The sequence below is a fragment of the Pristiophorus japonicus genome, chromosome 22, assembly GCF_044704955.1.
Source record: "Pristiophorus japonicus isolate sPriJap1 chromosome 22, sPriJap1.hap1, whole genome shotgun sequence".
NCBI lineage: Eukaryota > Metazoa > Chordata > Chondrichthyes > Pristiophoridae > Pristiophorus > Pristiophorus japonicus.
Window position 1 is genome coordinate 61,402,228 of NC_091998.1, and position 18,161 is coordinate 61,420,388.

The 18,161-nt window shown below is 50.8% G+C and overlaps 1 protein-coding gene across 3 annotated transcripts in view; it reads left to right on the forward strand.

Moving 5' to 3' along the window:
• Positions 1-6,276: 6,276 nt before the first annotated feature.
• Positions 6,277-18,161, forward strand: part of dmtn (dematin actin binding protein) — a 65,004-nt gene continuing 53,119 nt past the window's right edge. For 2 of the 3 annotated variants that reach the window (XM_070866224.1, XM_070866223.1), the window contains exon 1: positions 6,277-6,794. The gene's annotated coding sequence lies outside the window, so the exon portion shown is untranslated. Of the gene's footprint in view, positions 6,795-17,577; positions 17,679-18,161 lie in introns of those variants that run through there. The other variant, XM_070866222.1, reaches the window with a different exon arrangement.

An 18,161-nucleotide genomic window follows, 5' to 3' on the forward strand; every position in this document is an offset into this window, starting at 1 on the left:
TCAGGGAACACCTTAAACTGGTGAGCAGCACGCACATGGCGAGACACCGGTTTTACACGCACCAGCGGTGAGAAGGACAAAGCGTTCCAGACTTCGTGCCAGATCTACGGCAACTGGCGAGCCTACGTAAGTTCCCAGATGCATGCAGAGCGGAGATGCTGCGAGACTTTTTTTATTGAGGGCATCGGGCACGCTGGGGTTTTCAGGAAACTGATTGAGACCAAAGACTTGAACTTGGAAGCGGTGGCTCTGATAGCCCAGACAAATATCTCAGGGGAGGAAGAGACCAGAATGATTTATGGCAAAAATCTTGGCTCAAATGCGGCAAACGACCAGGGAGTCAACATTGTTAATGCGCACACAGTTCTCTAGGCAGACAAGGGCAATTGGACGTGTCCCAGCAGGCAGTCGAACCCAAAGGGGGAATTCAACAGAGACAATGGCTAGCTGAACGGCGATTCATGCATCGCAATGGACAATGGGGCTAACAACACCTGTTAATGGTGCACTTGACAGTTACAGAGACAGTCAGAGACGATCGACTGGTAATAGACCTTTTGTTTCCAACAATGGGGCCTCCAGCTTTTGCTGGAGGTGTGGAGGCAAACACCCAGCCAGAGCTTGCAGGTATCAGCAATATACCTGCAGAAACTGCAACTTCAGCGGTCACTTGGCGTGTATGTGCAGGAAGCCTGCAGCCAGGTTGATGTACGAGAAGGATGGGCCCGATGTAAGCCCTACGAGGCCAAATGAATACTGGTGGAAATCGCTGGAAGTTGAAGTTCAGCGAGTTCATGTGGAGCTCATATACCAGGACGCCACCGATAATGATGAAAGTGCTCTTTAATGGCATCCCAGTATTAATGGAGCTAGACATGGGAGCCAGCGAATCCCTGATGAGTATCAAACCGTTCAAAAGGTTGTGGGTATGCAAGGCCAGGCGGCCAAAATTATTGCCGATTGACGCACAGCTACGGACATATACAAAGGAGATCATTCTGGTGCTAGGCAGCGCCACAGTAGTCGTGACCCACAAAGATTTGGAGAACAGGTTGCCACTCTGGATTGTCCCGGGGGACGGTCCCACACTACTGGGGAGGAGTTGGTTTGCTGTCATGAACTGGAAATGGGGAGATGTCAATGCAATTTCTTCTGTGGAGCGAGTATCATTCTCACAGGTCCTGGACAAATTTGCTCATTATTTCAACCCGGCATTGGCACTTTCATGGGGGCCAAGGTAGTGATTCACATAAACCCGGATGCCAGGCCAGTACACCACAAGGCCAGAGCAATGCCGTACGTGATGCGGGAAAAGATAGAATGCGAATTGGACCGCCTGCTGAGGGAAGGCATCATCTCGTCAGTCGAATTCAGTGACTGGGCGAGCCCGATCATACCGGTGCTCAAGGCGGATGGGTCGGTCAGGATATGTGGCGATTACAAGGCCACCATCAATTGGGTGTCACTCCAAGACCTGTACCCGCTACCGAGAACGGAGGACCTCTTTACGACGCTATCCAGTGGCAAACTTTTTTCAAAATTGGACCCGACCTCCGCTTACTTGACCCAGGAGCTGCCGATTGAGTCGAAGAAGCTGACCACCATCACGACACACAAGGGGTTGTTTGAGTATAACAGATGTCCATTCAGGATTCGTTCGGCCGCCGCGATCTTTCAATGAAATATGGAAAGCCTCCTCAAGTCGATTCCAAGGACAGTGGTTTTTCAAGACGACATCCTCATCACGGGTTACGATACTGAAGAACACCTCCACAACCTGGAGGAGGTGCTACGCGGACTGGACCGGGTAGGGTTGCGACTGGAAAAGATAACGTGCGTCTTCTTAGCTCCAAAGGTAGAATTTCTGGGGAGGAGGGTAGCAGCAGACGGGATTATCCCTACTGCGTCCAAAACGGAAACGATCCAGAGAGCACCCAAACCCCGTAACACGACAGAGCTGTGTTCGTTCCTGGGGCTCCTGAACTATTTTGGCAACTTTCTTCCCAAATTGAGCACGCTGTTAGAGCCGCTACATGTGCTCCTTCGCAAAGGTCGCGATTGGGTCTGGGGCGACAGCCAGAAAAGGGCTTTTGAATAGAGTACGCAATTTGTTCTGCTCCAGCAAACTGTTAATGTTATATGATCCATGAAAGAAACTAGTTTTAACGTGCGATGCATCGTCCTATGTGTGTTGCAGCATGTGAATGCCAATGGTGAGTTACATCCGGTAGCTTATGCCTCCAGAAGTCTGTCCCAGACAGAAAGAGGCTACCGGATGGTAGAAAAGGAAGCGCTAGCATGTGTATATGCGGTTTTGAAAAAAATGCACCAGTACCTGATTGGCAGGAAATTTGAGCTGGAGACAGATCACAAACCCCTAACATCCCTTTTGGCCGACAACAAGGCTATAAATGTGACTGCATCGGCCCGCATACAGAGGTGGGCACTTACGTTAGCCACCTATGACTACACAATTCAGCACAGACCGGGCACTGAAAACTGAGCCAATGCACTTAGCAGGCTCCCACTAGCCACCACTGAGGGGGCAACTGAGCATGATGATGAGATGGACATGGCTGTTGAAGCTTTCGACAAGCCCGGCAGATTAAAGATTGGACAAATAAAGACCCGCTACTGTCTTTAGTTAAGAAATGTGTCCTGAATGGGGACTGGGCAGCCACGTACGGGGCATGCCCTGAGGAGTTTAAACCGTTTCATAGGCGCAAGGATGAACTCTCGATTTAGGCTGATTACTCGGTTTCCCCACAGTAGGCAGTCATGCCCCAGAAGGGCAGAGAGGTGTTTATCAGATAACTTCACAATGAGCACCCAGGCATTGTCATGATGAAGGCAATTGCCAGGTCACACGTTTGGTGGCCAGGGATAGATGCAGACCTGGAATTTTTTGTTCGCAGGTGAAACACATGTGCTCAGCTGGGCAATGCACCCAGGGAAGCCCCCCTTAGCCCCTGGTCCTGGCCCGCCAAGCCATTGTCACGCATCCATGTGGACTACGCAGGTCCTTTTATGGGAAAAATGTTTTTGGTTGTAGTAGACGCCTACTCCAAATGGATTGAGTGTGCCATTTTAAATTCAAGCTCATCCTCTGCTGTGGTAGAAAGTCTACAGGCAATGTTCGCCGCCCATAGTCTACCGGACGTCTTGGTCAGCGACAATGGACTCTGCTTCATAAGCACTGAATTCCAGGACTTCATGGCAGGCAATGGAATTAACCATGTCAGAACGGCACCATTCAAGCCGGCCTCAAACGGCCAGGCACAACGAGCAGTGCAGATAATCAAACACGGGATGCTCAGAGTCCAAGGGGATTCCCTACAAAGCCGCTTATCATGCCTCCTGTTGGCCAATAGATCCCAACCACACTCGCTCACAGGGGTTCCACCCGCAGAGCTGCTAATGAAAAGGATGCTCAAAACCAGGTTATCCCTTATACACCCTACTATGAAAGAAATTGTTGAGAGCAGGCGTCAGTCACAATGTGACTACCATGACAGGAATGCGAGGGCGCGATGTATTGATGTCAATTACCCTGTTTTTGTCCTTAATTACGCTGCAGGGCCCAAATGGCTTGCAGGCACTGTGATTGCCAAAGAGGGGAATAGGGTTTTGGTAGTTAAACTTACCAATGGACAAATCTGCCGCAAACACGTGGATCAAACTAAAAGGAGGTTCAGCAACCCCATAGAAGAAGCAGAGGAAGAACACAACGTAGAGTTTACTCCACCACAGGTGACCGAACACCGGAACCAAGTGGAGGAGAGCCCAGTCACTGCGGGCAGTCCGGACAGTCCTAAGGCACCACAAACAGCAGACACTCAGGCCAGCAGCCAACAACCGGAGCCCCATCTCAGGTTTACAAGGGAGCGTAAACCATCAGAGAGACTTAGCCTGTGATCCCAATAAGACATTGGGGGGAGGTGATGTCATGTATTCAACTATCATTGTAACCCATGTATAATCTGACCTAAATTGTACACCTTGAGAACATTGACCACAAGGGGGTGGACTTGTGGGAGACACTCCTAACCTGGACTTTCCGGTATAAAAGGGGAAGCTCCACCCACCGTCTGTCTCTTGAGGTCTTGGTAATAAAGGTAACTGGTCACAGAGTGACCACCTCTCCAGTATGGGCCTCGTGTGCATTTATACTGTAAAGTAAGGACATATTACTGTATAATCCTGTTGAAGTTGACATTAAATGGCGGTCGTGTCACCATTCCCGTGACTTCCATCTCTCCAGGGTGGGCAGCACCATCCACGTCTGGTGTCATCATCATCATGGGCAGTGTATGTAGTGAGGGAGCAGCTGAACGGGAGAGTTCCCGGCAGTCAGTGTGTTTGATGTTAATAGTGGACAATGCCGGCCACACAGAGCGTCAGTCAGCACCCCTGGAGAGAGAAGACAATTGATGTTTTATGGGGACTGTGCTGGAACATCTGGCGTGCAGTGAAGTAAAACTTTTCTATAGCCCAGTTGGTGTTTCAGTAAAAGTCCCCACTGCAGTTCCTGGGAGGAATTGAAGACGTATTTCAAGGTGTAACGTGTACTGCAGCTTTTACGTTCAGTTTTATTTTGTTCTTTGCATTTGCTACGGTATAGATTGGGCTGATAATATCTTTGGGTTTCTCCAGCTTTTTAAGATCGCTTCTTATATTCACTGTCCAAACAGATTTCTCCCTATCAGAGCTCTTGACCATCCAAATCAACCAAAGTCGGGAACGCTGGCTGCTGGTTCTGGCAGGGGGTGCCGTGTGAATTGGGCAGGCTCGGACACTATCCACTCCCCTCCCTCAGTGAACAGACTGACATCATGCACGACCGCATCTTGTATCCGAGCTGGAAACTGTTGCAGTTCGGCCTTAGTCTCGGCATCTTCAAATCTCAGACATTTCACTCCCACAGGGGCAGAATTCAAATCTTATGCACTTCCACGCTCAGAATTGGGGGGGGGGGGGGGTTGCTGAATGTCGCGAGGTCCGGTGAAGGGCGAACTTTTCTAGGTCATCACTTTCAGCTCAACGGCCTGAACAGACGGGCCAGCCGAATGTCGCAGGCCAGCAACGCTGCTGTCAACCAGAGGTCAACGCTGTCCTGGTAGCTCCACGGGTAAAGCGAGTGAGCAACACAGATCACAAGGTCTCGGGTTTCACTGGCAGTCTGCGCTGGAGCTGGAGTTCTGTTGCCCCCCCGGTAACCCTGCAAAGAGTGGAATTTGGGTGTGGACAAGGTCAGGTTCAGCTCTGCTGCTTCCATGGTCCAACAGGGTGAGGTGAGCGGTGCAAAACTGGCACAGAGGCGTGGCAGTGACTGGCACAGAGGTGTGGCAGGGATCTGGCACAGGAGTGGCAGGGATCTGGCACAGGAGTGGCAGGGATTGGCACAGACCTGGCAGGGATTGGTGAACTCGACACCGACTGGATGTGGCGAGACTTGAGAAGCTGGGATTGTTCTCCTTGGAGCAGAAGGTTAAGGGGAGATTTAATAGAGGCGTACACAACTATGAATGGTTTTGGTGGAGTAAATAGTGAAAGACTGTGGCAGTAGCAGGAGGGCCGGTAACCAGAGGACAAAGATTTAAGATCATTGACAAAAGAACCAGCGGCGAGAGTCGAGAATTTTGCAGCGAGTTGTTGTGATCGGGAACACGCTGCCTGAAAGGGTGGAGAAAGCAGATTCAATAGTAACATTCAGAAGGGAATTGGATAAATATAAGGTGGGAAAAACTTGCAAAAGTATGGGGAAAGAGCAGAGTGAGTGGGGCTAATTGAACCGCTCTTTCAAAGAGCCGGCACAGGCACGATGGGCCGAATGGCCTCTTTCTGTGCTGAGAAACTTTTTCACCCAGAGAATTGTGAACCTGTGGAATTCTCGACCACAGAAAGTTGTTGAGTCCAGTTCGTTGGATATATTCAAGAGAGAGTTAGATGTGGCCCTTACGGCTAAAGGGATCAAGGGGTATGGAGAGAAAGCAGGAAAGGAGTACTGAGGGAATGATCAGCCATGATCATATTGAATGGAGATGCAGGCTCGAAGGGCTGAATGGCCTACTCTTGCACCGATTTTCTATGTATCATTCTATGATTGGCGATCAACCGCCCGTAACCCAACACGCTTGGTGGGCCTATTGCAGGCACCTGGGGCTGGGTCCCACAAAGCTATCTCGCTGGTGCAGGCACTGACCGACGTGCTGTGCACTTGGCGTTTGCGTGGGTGGCGAAGCTGAGACAATATTCTCACAGCAGAATCAGGAAGCACTCAGCCATGGCAGACAAGGGTTTGCAGGTCGAGTGCTGCACACTGCCTCAGCGCTGGAGCTTTCGATTGATGCTGTTTTAAAACATTTCTTTTTGCTGCTTGTGGGAAACACAACGGGGGTTTCATCTGCAGGATGCTGGCTGGATACGCCGCTTGCGTGTTGGGCAGGCATTTTCACTGACTGCTGCTCCCTCGGGAAGCTGCAGGCTGCCAGCGAGGTACATGTGCAGATGCAGACCTATGAGACCACAGTTGCCGTGGTGACCGGAGCAGCAAGCCCAGGGTGGAGACAGTCTTGTTTTTCTCAGATAAGGCCTTCAGTTAGGGTGGGGATTCACCACTCGAGTCACCGACAGAAATAATGATCTTGCAAGCCTAATTTTCCGTGAATTGGCATCTGCAACACACGCATCTCCTCAACGTCAGTGAGTCCCAGAGGAGCTGTGAGCTGGGAGTTACATTCGTGCCGCTTGCATAAAGTTAGCTCTAAATCAACGTAAGGAATCTGGTAGAAACTGTAAGTATCTTTAAAATGTTTATTTCTGGTTTATCTCAAGGTTATAAATATTGTGAAGAGGGTGAAGATCACTTCACAGCCATGTCCCAATCTCTCCTGATCCAGTGACCAAATGGAGTGGGCATAAGGACGGTCATAGAATCAAACAGCACATGAGGCCATTTGGCCCGTTGTGCCTGGACCTGCTCTTTGAAAGAACTCTCCAATTAGTCCCATAACGCTGAAAATGTTTTCTCTTCAAGTATTTATTCAATGTGGTCGTGGATTTGCATAAACCCAAAGGAGATATATTTAACAATTTATATTGCTGCTCTCTTCCTGCACAGCGCCAGGTGTGCGATATTACAAGATCTAAGACAAAATCCTTTTTTTTTTAACAAAAGAAAAATAAATGACAAAATAGGCAACACCAGTACACGAAGAGAGCAGCAATATAAATTCACCCAGGTGGGCCCTCACACATAAGGTGACAGGACAGGTTAACAAAGCAGTTAATGAAGTACGTGTGATCCTGGGCTTTATAGAGGCACAGAGTACAAAACCAGGAAGTTATGCTAAACCTGTATAAATCACTAGTTCGGCCCCAGCTGGAGCTTTGTGTCCAATTCTGGGCATCGCACTTTAGGAAGGATGTTGAAGGCCTTGCAGAGGGTGCAGAAAAGGTTTACTAGAATGGTTCCAGGGATGATTGATTGCAGTTACGTGGATAGAATAGACTGGAGAAGCAGAGGTTCTCCTCAGAGCAGAGAAAGCTGAGGAGATTTGATCGAGGTGTTTAAAATCATGACGGGTTTAGATAGAGTAAATAATGAGATACAGCTTCCAATGGCTGAAGGGTCGATAACCAGAGGGCCCAGATTTAAGGTGATTGGCAAATGAACCAGAGGCGACACGAGGATAAACTGTTTTATGCAGCGAGTGGTTAGGATTTGGAATGCACGGCACGATAGAGTGGTGGCTACAGATTCAATAGTGGCCTTCAATAGGGAATTGGATAAATATTGGAGGGAAAAACATTGCAGGGATTTGGGGAAAGAGCGGGGGGAGGGGTCTAACGGGATTGCTCTTCGGAAGAGCCGGCGCAGACTCGATGGGCCGAATGGCCTCCTTCTGTGCTGCACTGTTCTATGTGATTATGACCTCTTCGATTTTATTTCCCTTCTGGTCAGCAGATGCTGGATATCCTCTCAGTCCTGCCCCTCATTGTAAAGCCAGGACCTGCAACTCGTGTTGGAAAGGTGTGTGTGCTCTCTGACCCCTCCGACCCTCCAACCCTCCGAATGTTGGGCTCGGAATGTCCTGCACTGCTGCCCGACTGCCATAACAACCCGACTGGGTCACTCATGTCCTTCAGGGAAGGGAACCTGCTGCCCCTGACCCGGTGTGGGTCTATACGTGACTCCAGTCCCACACTACGTGATTGACTGTGGCCGAGCAAACCGCCCATTTGTAAACCAGCTGTAAAATTGCATCCACCTTCTCAGAACAATTGTTCGCCAAATGGCTTGCTGCTGTCGTGTACGATGCTGAAGCCGTGAAATTTGGAGGTGTAGCGCCAGCTGTTAAAGCGGTTTTGCTGAAAAAATGGCGGCCGTCCCCCTTCCGCCCACTTCCGGCGCAGAACACGGTGGCCGCCATTTTGGGGTGGTTGGTAACGTTGGCGTTGCCTGCACGCGCGTCCCACATGTAAATGTACAGATCGTGACGTCAACTGGTGTGCAAGGCCTGAATTGATGCACGACTGTGATTTTGGACATCGACGCTCCTCTCACGCCATGCATGGAGGAGGGTGCGTGCAGCAGGACTACAGACATGTGACCAGCGCTTCTTAAAGGGACATACACCTCTCTCATGTAAATTTAGATTTTAGCTTTTGGACTTTTTGTTTTTACATTGTATTGGAATAGTGGCTTGCTGCAATACATTTGAAAGGTTATTAAAGTGTGCAGAGAGTGCTGCTGGATGCTTGCGAGGCTTTGGATGATCATAGGAGATAGAGTTTAGTAGCAGTGTTAGTGGTAGCTCAGTTGGTAGCACTTCCAGTTGCTGTACTAGATGGTTGTGGGTTCAAATCCCACTCCAGAGACTTAAGTGCATAATCCAGGCTGATATTTTGAACTTAAAGAAGGGTAACTTTGAAGGTATGAGGCGTGAATTGGCTAGGATAGATTGGCGACTGATACTTAGGGGGCTGACTGTGGATGGGCAATGGCAGACATTTAGAGACCGCATGGATGAATTACAACAATTGTACATCCCTGTCTGGCGTAAAAATAAAAAAGAGAAGGTGGCTCAACCGTGGCTATCTAGGGAAATCAGGGATAGTATTAAAGCCAAGGAAGTGGCATACAAATTGGCCAGAAATAGCAGCGAACCCGGGGACTGGGAGAAATTTAGAACTCAGCAGAGGAGGACAAAGGGTTTGATTAGGGCAGGGAAAATGGAGTACGAGAAGAAGCTTGCAGGGAACATTAAGACGGATTGCAAAAGTTTCTATAGGTATGTAAAGAGAAAAAGGTTAGTAAAGACAAACGTAGGTCCCCTGCAGTCAGAATCAGGGGAAGTCATAACGGGGAACAAAGAAATGGCAGACCAATTGAACAAGTACTTTGGTTCGATATTCACTAAGGAGGATACAAACAACCTTCCGGATATAAAAGGGGTCAGAGGGTCTAGTAAGGAGGGGGAACTGAGGGAAATCTTTATTAGTCGGGAAATTGTGTTGGGGAAATTGATGGGATTGAAGGCCGATAAATCCCCAGGGCCTGATGGACTGCATCCCAGAGTACTTAAGGAGGTGGCCTTGGAAATAGCGGATGCATTGACAGTCATTTTCCAACATTCTATTGACTCTGGATCAGTTCCTATCGAGTGGAGGGTAGCCAATGTAACCCCACTTTTTAAAAAAGGAGGGAGAGAGAAAACAGGGAATTATAGACTGGTCGGCCTGACCTCAGTAGTGGGTAAAATGATGGAATCAATTATTAAGGATGTCATAGCAGCGTATTTGGAAAATGGTGACATGATAGGTACAAGTCAGCATGGATTTGTGAAAGGGAAATCATGCTTGACAAATCTTCTGGAATTTTTTGAGGATGTTTCCAGTAAAGTGGACAAAGGAGAACCAGTTGATGTGGTATATTTGGACTTTCAGAAGGCTTTCGACAAGGTTCCACACAAGAGATTAATGTGCAAAGTTAAAGCACATGGGATTGGGGGTAGTGTGCTGACGTGGATTGAGAACTGGTTGTCAGACAGGAAGCAAAGAGTAGGAGTAAACGGGTACTTTTCAGAACGGCAGGCAGTGACTAGTGGAGTGCCGCAAGGTTCTGTGCTGGGGCCCCAGCTGTTTACATTGTACATTAATGATTTAGACAAGGGGATTAAATGTAGTATCTCCAAATTTGCGGATGACACTAAGTTGGGTGGCAGTGTGAGCTGCGAGGAGGATGCTATTAGGCTGCAGAGTGACTTGGATTGGATAGGTTAGGTGAGTGGGCAAATGCATGGCAGATGAAGTATAATGTGGATAAATGTGAGGTTATCCACTTTGGTGGTAAAAACAGAGAGACAGACTATTATCTGAATGGTGACATATTAGGAAAAGGGAAGGTGCAACGAGACCTGGTTGTCATGGTACATCAGTCATTGAAGGTTGGCATGCAGGTACAGCAGGCGGTTAAGAAAGCAAATGGCATGTTGGCCTTCATAGCGAGGGGATTTGAGTACAGGGGCAGGGAGGTGTTGCTACAGTTGTACAGGGCCTTGGTGAGGCCACACCTGGAGTATTGTGTACAGTTTTGGTCTCCTAACTTGAGGAAGGACATTCTTGCTATTGAGGGAGTGCAGCGAAGATTCACCAGACTGATTCCCGGGATGGCGGGACTGACCTATCAAGAAAGACTGGATCAACTGGGCTTGTATTCACTGGAGTTCAGAAGAATGAGAGGGGACCTCATGGAAACGTTTAAAATTCTGACGGGTTTGGACAGGTTAGATGCAGGAAGAATGTTCCCAATGTTGGGGAAGTCCAGAACCAGGGGTCACAGTCTAAGGATAAGGGGTAAGCCATTTAGGACCGAGATGAGAAGAAACTTCTTCACCCAGAGAGTGGTGAACCTGTGGAATTCTCTACCACAGAAAGTAGTTGAGGTCAATTCACTAAATATATTCAAAAGGGAGTTAGATGAAGTCCTTACTGCTCGGGGAATCAAGGGTTATGGCGAGAAAGCAGGAAGGGGGTACTGAAGTTTCATGTTCAGCCATGAATTCATTGAATGGCGGTGCAGGCTAGAAGGGCTGAATGGCCTGCTCCTGCACCTATTTTCTATGTTTCTATGTAAAGAAAGGCCTCCAAGAAGACCACTTGCTCCCAGTCCTGGGGGCTCGACTTGCAGTCCCCCTGAAGCTGCAACATCACATGGCGATGAAGCCGAGGCGGCAAAGGGGACAAGCTGCTCGCAGAGGGAGAAGGGGGAAGCGGAAGAGAAAGAAAAAGAAGAGGAAGAAGCAGAAGAAAGGCATTATCCCAGACAGCCCCTTTCAGGCTGGGATATCCGGGATTGAATTATCCAACTGCGGTACCAGTGAGCACAACCCCAATTCCCCTTTCCACATTTGTCCCACACCTTAACCTCCCTGTTACTGACCACCTCGGTGAGGTCTCGGCCACAATGCTGAAATTAAAGCCACCACAAAGCAAACTTTCTAATCCAACTTCATCCATATATGCATCCAATATTACATCAACAAAACACCTTGTGAATTCTCTTCGTGAGAGTCTTGCCTGTCGTACTGATGTCACGCAGTACTACCCCAGTGGCTGCTGGAAGGCTGCTGACATTCAAGGGGGAGCACTGAAGATAGTCTTGCAGGACGACCTCGAGGAACTCATGGCTGGGAGTGTGAAATTGCGTGACGGTCGTCTTCTTCGCTCTCCACTCCCTCTCCTTGGTCAACCACTAGCTGGGCAGGCTGCATTTCTCAGGTGTCTGAAATGAGAAGGGCACAAGGGTAGTGTTGTGGTGAGGGGAACGCGGGAAAGCAAGAGGTGCATGCTTACACCGTGTGCAGCTGGTAGATCAGAAAAGATTGCGGGATGAGGGGGGAAGTGGAATGTGGGAAGGAGGACAATGTATGAGGATACCAGCGTCTTGTATTGTTTTAACTCCGCCATTGGCCAAGGGCTCAGCCATGCCCCTGCCAAGAATGGCCAGCACCGTCTCCTCCAAGGGGCTGAGATAAAGGTAGGAATGTGAGGAGTGCCTTGTGTTTGGTAGAGATTGTAGGTAGGTGAGTGATGGGTTGGAGAGGGGGATCGCGTATTGGGCAGTGTGTGAGGTTGGTCTGAGGTCATGAAGCTTCTTTGGGCACTGGAGCCAGGACCTGGGGGGGTGACACTCCTGGCAGTGACAGCCTCCGCGATCTGGCCCCACATCTTTCTTTCTGGAGGGCCTCCTGACCCCTGCGGGTAGAGACCTCTCTTCCAGTGTTGACCCCTTGCACAAAGCTCGGATGCTGTATTTGAGACCCTGGCTGCCCTTTCCCTGGCTTGTTGAGCCATTTGTGTTAGCGGGAAAGCACTTTTACCATTTTAATGTGCAGAAAGCAGGTAAGCTTTAAGAGCTGCAGACTGCCTAGTTTTGAATGATTTTTTTTTTTGCTGAAAGAAAAACTTGCATTTATATAGCATCTTTCCCCACCACCAGATGTCTCAAAGCGCTTTGCAGCCAATGAAGTACTTTTGGAGTGTAGTCACTGTTGTAATATGGGAAAAGCGACAGTCAATTTACGCACAGCAAGCTCCCACAAACAGCAATGTGGTGGTGATTTTTTTTTTGCTACGTTGATTGAGGGATAAATATTGGCCGTACACTGGGGATAACTCCCCTGCTCTTCTTTGAAATAGTGCCATGGGATCTTTTATGTCCACCTGAGAGGGCAGACAGGCCCTTGGTTTAATGTCTCATCCAAATGACGGCACCTCCAACAGTGCAGCACTCCCCCCAACAGTGCAATGGGTGTGTCAGCCCATATTTATGTGCTCAAGTCCCCGGAGTGGGACTTGAACCTACAGTCTTCTGACTCAGAGGCGAGTGTGCTGCCCACTGAGCCACAGCTGACACTTCAGAAGGCAGTTCACCTTTAAGGGCTAGAGACTGCCTTGAAAACTAACAGCCTCGCTTTAAGGAAAGGCAGCTTCACTCCAGCGACACGAACCTGGGACCCCTGCTGAGCATACAGCCTGTCAGCAGTGTGCATGTCACTGGGCTGTTTGACATGCTGCCTGTGCTTTTTGAACAGCGCTTGCATATCTCGCATTTTTTCCGTTTTCTTCCGTTATCGAATTTTCCTGCCCATGATTCTTCTTTAAAAATTTATTCGTTCACAGGATGTGGGCGTCGTTGGCGAGGCTGGCATTTATTGCCCATCCCTAATTGCCCCTTGAGAAGGTGGCGTTGAGCCGCCGCCTTGAACCGCTGCAGTCCGTGTGGTGAAGGTGCTCCCACAGTGCTGACTTTGTTGTGCTGGTTTGTTACAACTGAATGGCTTGCACTCCAGACACTTGAGCAGAAATTCCAGCCTGATACTCCCAGTGCTGTACTGGGGGAGTGCTGCACTGTTGGAGGGGCAGTACTGAGGGAGTGCCGCACTGTCGGAGGGGCAGTACTGTGGGAGTGCCGCACTGTCGGAGGGGCGGTACTGAGGGAGCGCCGCACTGTCGGAGGGGCGGTACTGAGGGAGTGCTGCATTGTCAGAGGGGCAGTACTGAGGGAGTGCTGCATTGTCAGAGGGGCAGTACTGAGGGAGTGTTGCACTGTTGGAGGGGCAGTACTGAGGGAGCGTTGCACTGTCGGAGGGACAGTACTGAGGAAGCACCGCACTGTCGGAGGGGCAGTACTGAGGGAGCGCAGTACTGTCGGAGGGGCAGTACTGAGGGAGCGCAGCACTGTCGGAGGGGCAGTGCTGAGGGAGCGCAGCACTGTCGGAGGGGCGGTACTGAGGGAGCGCAGCACTGTCGGAGGGGCGGTACTGAGGGAGTGCAGCACTGTCGGAGGGCTAGTACTGAGGGAGCGCAGCACTGTTGGAGGGCTAGTACTGAGGAAGTGCCGCACTGTTGCAGGGGCTGTCTTTTGGATGAGACGTTAAACCGAGGCCCCCTCTGCCCTGTCAGGTGGATACCAACAATCCCACGGCATTCGTTTGACGAAGAGCAAGGGAGTTTGCCCTAGTGTAACATTTATCTCTCTACCAAGTTCGCTAAAAAACAGATGATCTGGTCATTATCACATTACTGTTTGCACTCCTCCTCCCAGCTCTATTTTCAGGTTAGTATTTTTTTTTAAATCATATCGCTTTGGCGGTGGCCTCCAGCGGACCCTTTAAGGACCATCAGTTTGGCCAAATGTAGGCCAGATTATCCTGAACACAGCAGGCCCTGCGTCTGCTCTCCGAGCTGCCCTGTTTGGGGAAGGGTCCTGAAACAGGCGTTTCCTTTGCCTTTGCAAAGGGTCGGTTTCAGGTACGGGCCCTGGACGCCTATACTTCAGCCTTTACCAATATGGCCGGCGGCGCCTCTCCAGTGTGTAACATGCGCGCGCCACCCGCCATATTTCATGCGGCCTCCATTTCATGCCTGTAGAATGGGCACGGCCTCAACAGATTTCAAGGCCGGCGACTGTGAGCTCTCAGCCGTGTGGAAGGAACGTAATTTCGATTGGTTGGTGTTGAGCGTTAATGAGAGAATGTTTCAGCAAAATGTGGTCCGTGTGTCAGCAAAACACTGTCAGCCGGGGAGAGGGGCGGACAATGGAGAGGAAAATCCTGTTCCAGAGTCCAGCAGTTCAACACAATGCACCGTGACCACAATGCACAATTGGGGGCCCATGCTGCCATTCGCTAAGCCTGGTAATAATTAAAAGGTCTAGCACAGCAATAACGGAGAGGGGTGGGCAGTGTTTATCTGTCACATGAATTGCACAGCAGGCATCATGCCAAAAGCTGCGCTCCAGAATGTTGATGTATTTTCAGGCAAGATAGTGCTTACTGAAAAGGCACCTCACTGTGGGCCTTTCCTGCAGCTCACTGGACATTGACAACGGGGAGCTGTTACACTGCTTGCCTTCTCCTTCAACTCTAATCCCTTTTACTTCCTGCGTATGTTTTGTTTCACTCCCTCCCTCGTGCATCTTCCAGCGCTTTTTGTTTCCGCTGACTGAGCACCATTTGCTCACTGTCCTCTGGCCACTGGAGCTGGCTCCTGTCACTCTTCAAAGCACCTGCTCCGAAGTATGAGAGGTCACTCCACCTCTGAGCTTCTCGTCTCTCCCTCCCGCCACACCGGGAAGTGATTGTAATGTATGTATCTATGAGCACGCTCACAGGTTTACAGAATTCCTCATCGGCGCCAAGCCCCGAAACCTCCCTCGGGAGCCACGTCTCACAACTTGAGCCTCCTCCGGGAAATCCCCTCCGTGCCTTCCAGTTCTGCGCGGAGGGGTTTCCTGTACGGGCTGCTCTTGCTCTCTCCACATTGCCATCCTCGTCTGCCATCCGGAAACGCCATGGCGCACCATCTTGCCGTCCGGAGGAGGCGGGGTCCCCAATGGAGTGCCCTTGACGCGGGATTCCTCCATTTATTGGGGACTTGGCCTGGAGGGTGTTGCACAGAGCAGTCCCAAGCAATAAGTTTTTAAGTCGGTTCACAGGCTCCCAGGCTGCCTGCAATTTCTGAGGTCTGGAGGAGTCCGTGTTCCATGTCTATGTTGTATGTGCGAGGTTGCAGCCCCTCTTCCAATATTTGAAGGGGCTGCTCCTCAAATTCTGGTTGCACTTCAGTCCCACACTCCTGATCTTTGGGCACCCTGTGCGGAGGGGAGTGGGCAGGTCCGAGGGCCTCCTCGTAGGACTGCTCCTGGGCACGGCCAAGGGGACCATCAGCCGGTCCAGGCAGCGGGCGGTCGAGGGGGTCGTTCAGCCCAACTGCCTGCCTCTCTTCCGCGGTTACATCCGAGCCAGGGTGTCCCTGGAGATGGAGCACGCGGTGTCCACCGGTACGCTCGCGGCCTTCCGCAAGAGGTGGGCGCCGGAGGGACTGGAGTGCATCATCACCCCCGGGAACCAAATTTTAATTTGACCGATTAAAACGTTTTATTGGTTAATTTGTCGGTTTTAGTGCCATTTTAAGAAGGGGGCACTTGATTATTGATTTACAAAATAGTTGTAGAGCTGTTGATTTGGGAGTGGTTTAGCCAGTCACGTGATGTTCACAAGACTCAATAAAACCCCAGCCAGTTGAGTTCGGGGAATCCACGATGGATGAACTGGTAATGTGTAGTATGATTGTTAAACCTTTGCCAGTAAACCAACTGGTTCTTAATAGCAATGTGTTGCTACGAATTCTTAAATAAAGAACCCATGAAGCAAATACATTACATTGATCATCTTCTGTTTCTGTGTCTCTCACTAACTTCACGGCTGAGATAGGGAACTCGCTATGCCCGAGCAATCCCAGCGAAGTTACTGCTCTCCCAGTCACGTGCTTATTTAGTTCACCTCACACACTGGGATCTATAGGTGCCAAACAGGGAAACTGGAGCAAGTGCCCCCAGACACAAGAGATGCACTAAATCGTTGGGACGTCTTAAGGCCATGAAAGGTGCTGTAGATAAATGGATGTTCTTTCTATAAAGGGTTAATGCAATGTCTACCCTGTCCCATATTTATACCCCTTATTGTGGAATTCTCGATGCTGAAGGTCATACCTGAGCAGAATCTGACCTAATTTATCCATGTAAATATCATATAGAACCTCGGTTTATATCAAACAAGGAGCCTGTTCTGCCAAACGTGTCTGTCCCAGTTCTTTGCTGGAGCCCCACTATTTCCCATCCGTCTGAACCTGCCTGAATCAGATTGCCTTTATCTCAACCACTCCCTGAGATTCTCCTCACTCTTTTGCTGCCCCTCTCGTCACTAATAGCTTTGGTTGAGGGATGGGAGTTCGTCGGGATAGTATCGTGAGATTGTCAGCATCCACTGTGACGGGGCCTCGGTTTAACATCTCATCCAAAAGGCGGACACTCCGACAGTTCTCACTCCCTCAGTACCACCACACAGAAAACGCAGCACTCCCTCAGTACTGTCCCTCTGACAATGCTGTGTTCCCTCAGTACTACCCTTCCGACAGTGCAGCGCTCCCTCAGTACTGCCCCTCCGACAGTGCGGCACTCCCTCAGTACTGCCCCTCCGACAGTGCGGCACTCCCTCAGTACTGCCCCTCCGACAGTGCGGCACTCCCTCAGTACTGCCCCTCCGACAGTGCGGCACTCCCTCAGTACTGCCCCTCCGACAGTGCGGCACTCCCTCAGTACTGCCCCTCCGACAGTGCGGCACTCCCTCAGTACTGCCCCTCCGACAGTGCGGCACTCCCTCAGTACTGCCCCTCCGACAGTGCGGCACTCCCTCAGTACTGCCCCTCCGACAGTGCGGCACTCCCTCAGTACTGCCCCTCCGACAGTGCGGCACTCCCTCAGTACTGCCCCTCCGACAGTGCGGCACTCCCTCAGTACTGCCCCTCTGACAGTCTACTGCTCCCTCAGCACTGCATTGGAGTGTCAGCCTCGAGTGTGAGCTCATGTTTCCGAGTGGGACTTGAACCCCTTTACCTTCTGACTCAGAGGTGAAAGTGCTACCCACTGAACCACAGCTAACACATTAATAGAGTTAAATTTGCGATGTAACTATTTGCACTGCACTTTTTTTGACAGGAGGCAAGCCCCGCCCCTGTTGAGCCACGCCCCCCCCTCCCGGCCTGAATCATTCCATGCGCGTGGTGCCGAGAAGCTCCGACTCCCTCCCCGCTGCCTGCCTGGCCCGAGAGCGGTAAGCATAGGCCCGATAGCGAGGCTGGGGGGTCGGGCGGGGAGACTGAGTGAGAGTGGAGAGAGTGAGAGACTGATGGGGTGGGGAAGAGAGAGAGACTGGGGGGTGATGAGAGAGATGTTGGGGGTGAAGGAGAGAGAGGGTGGGGGAGGGGGAGGTGAGAGATAGGCTGGAGGGGTGGGACTAGAGAGAGGCTGGGGAGTGGGGGGGGGGGGGAGAGAGCAAGGCTCGGGAGGGGGGGCGAGAGAGAGAGAGGGAGAGAGAGACTGGGGAGGGGCGGGGAGGAGAGAGAGTCTGGGGAGAAAGAGAGAGATGTTGCGGGGGGAGGAGAGAGAGGCTGGGGGGGTGAGAGATGGGCTGGAGACAAAGGCTGGGTGGGGTGGTGGGAGGAGAGAGAGAGGCTGGGGCGGGGGGGGAGAGAGAGAGTGAGACTGGGGCGGGGGAGAGAGAGACTGGGGGAGGTGAGGAGAAAGAGATTGGGGG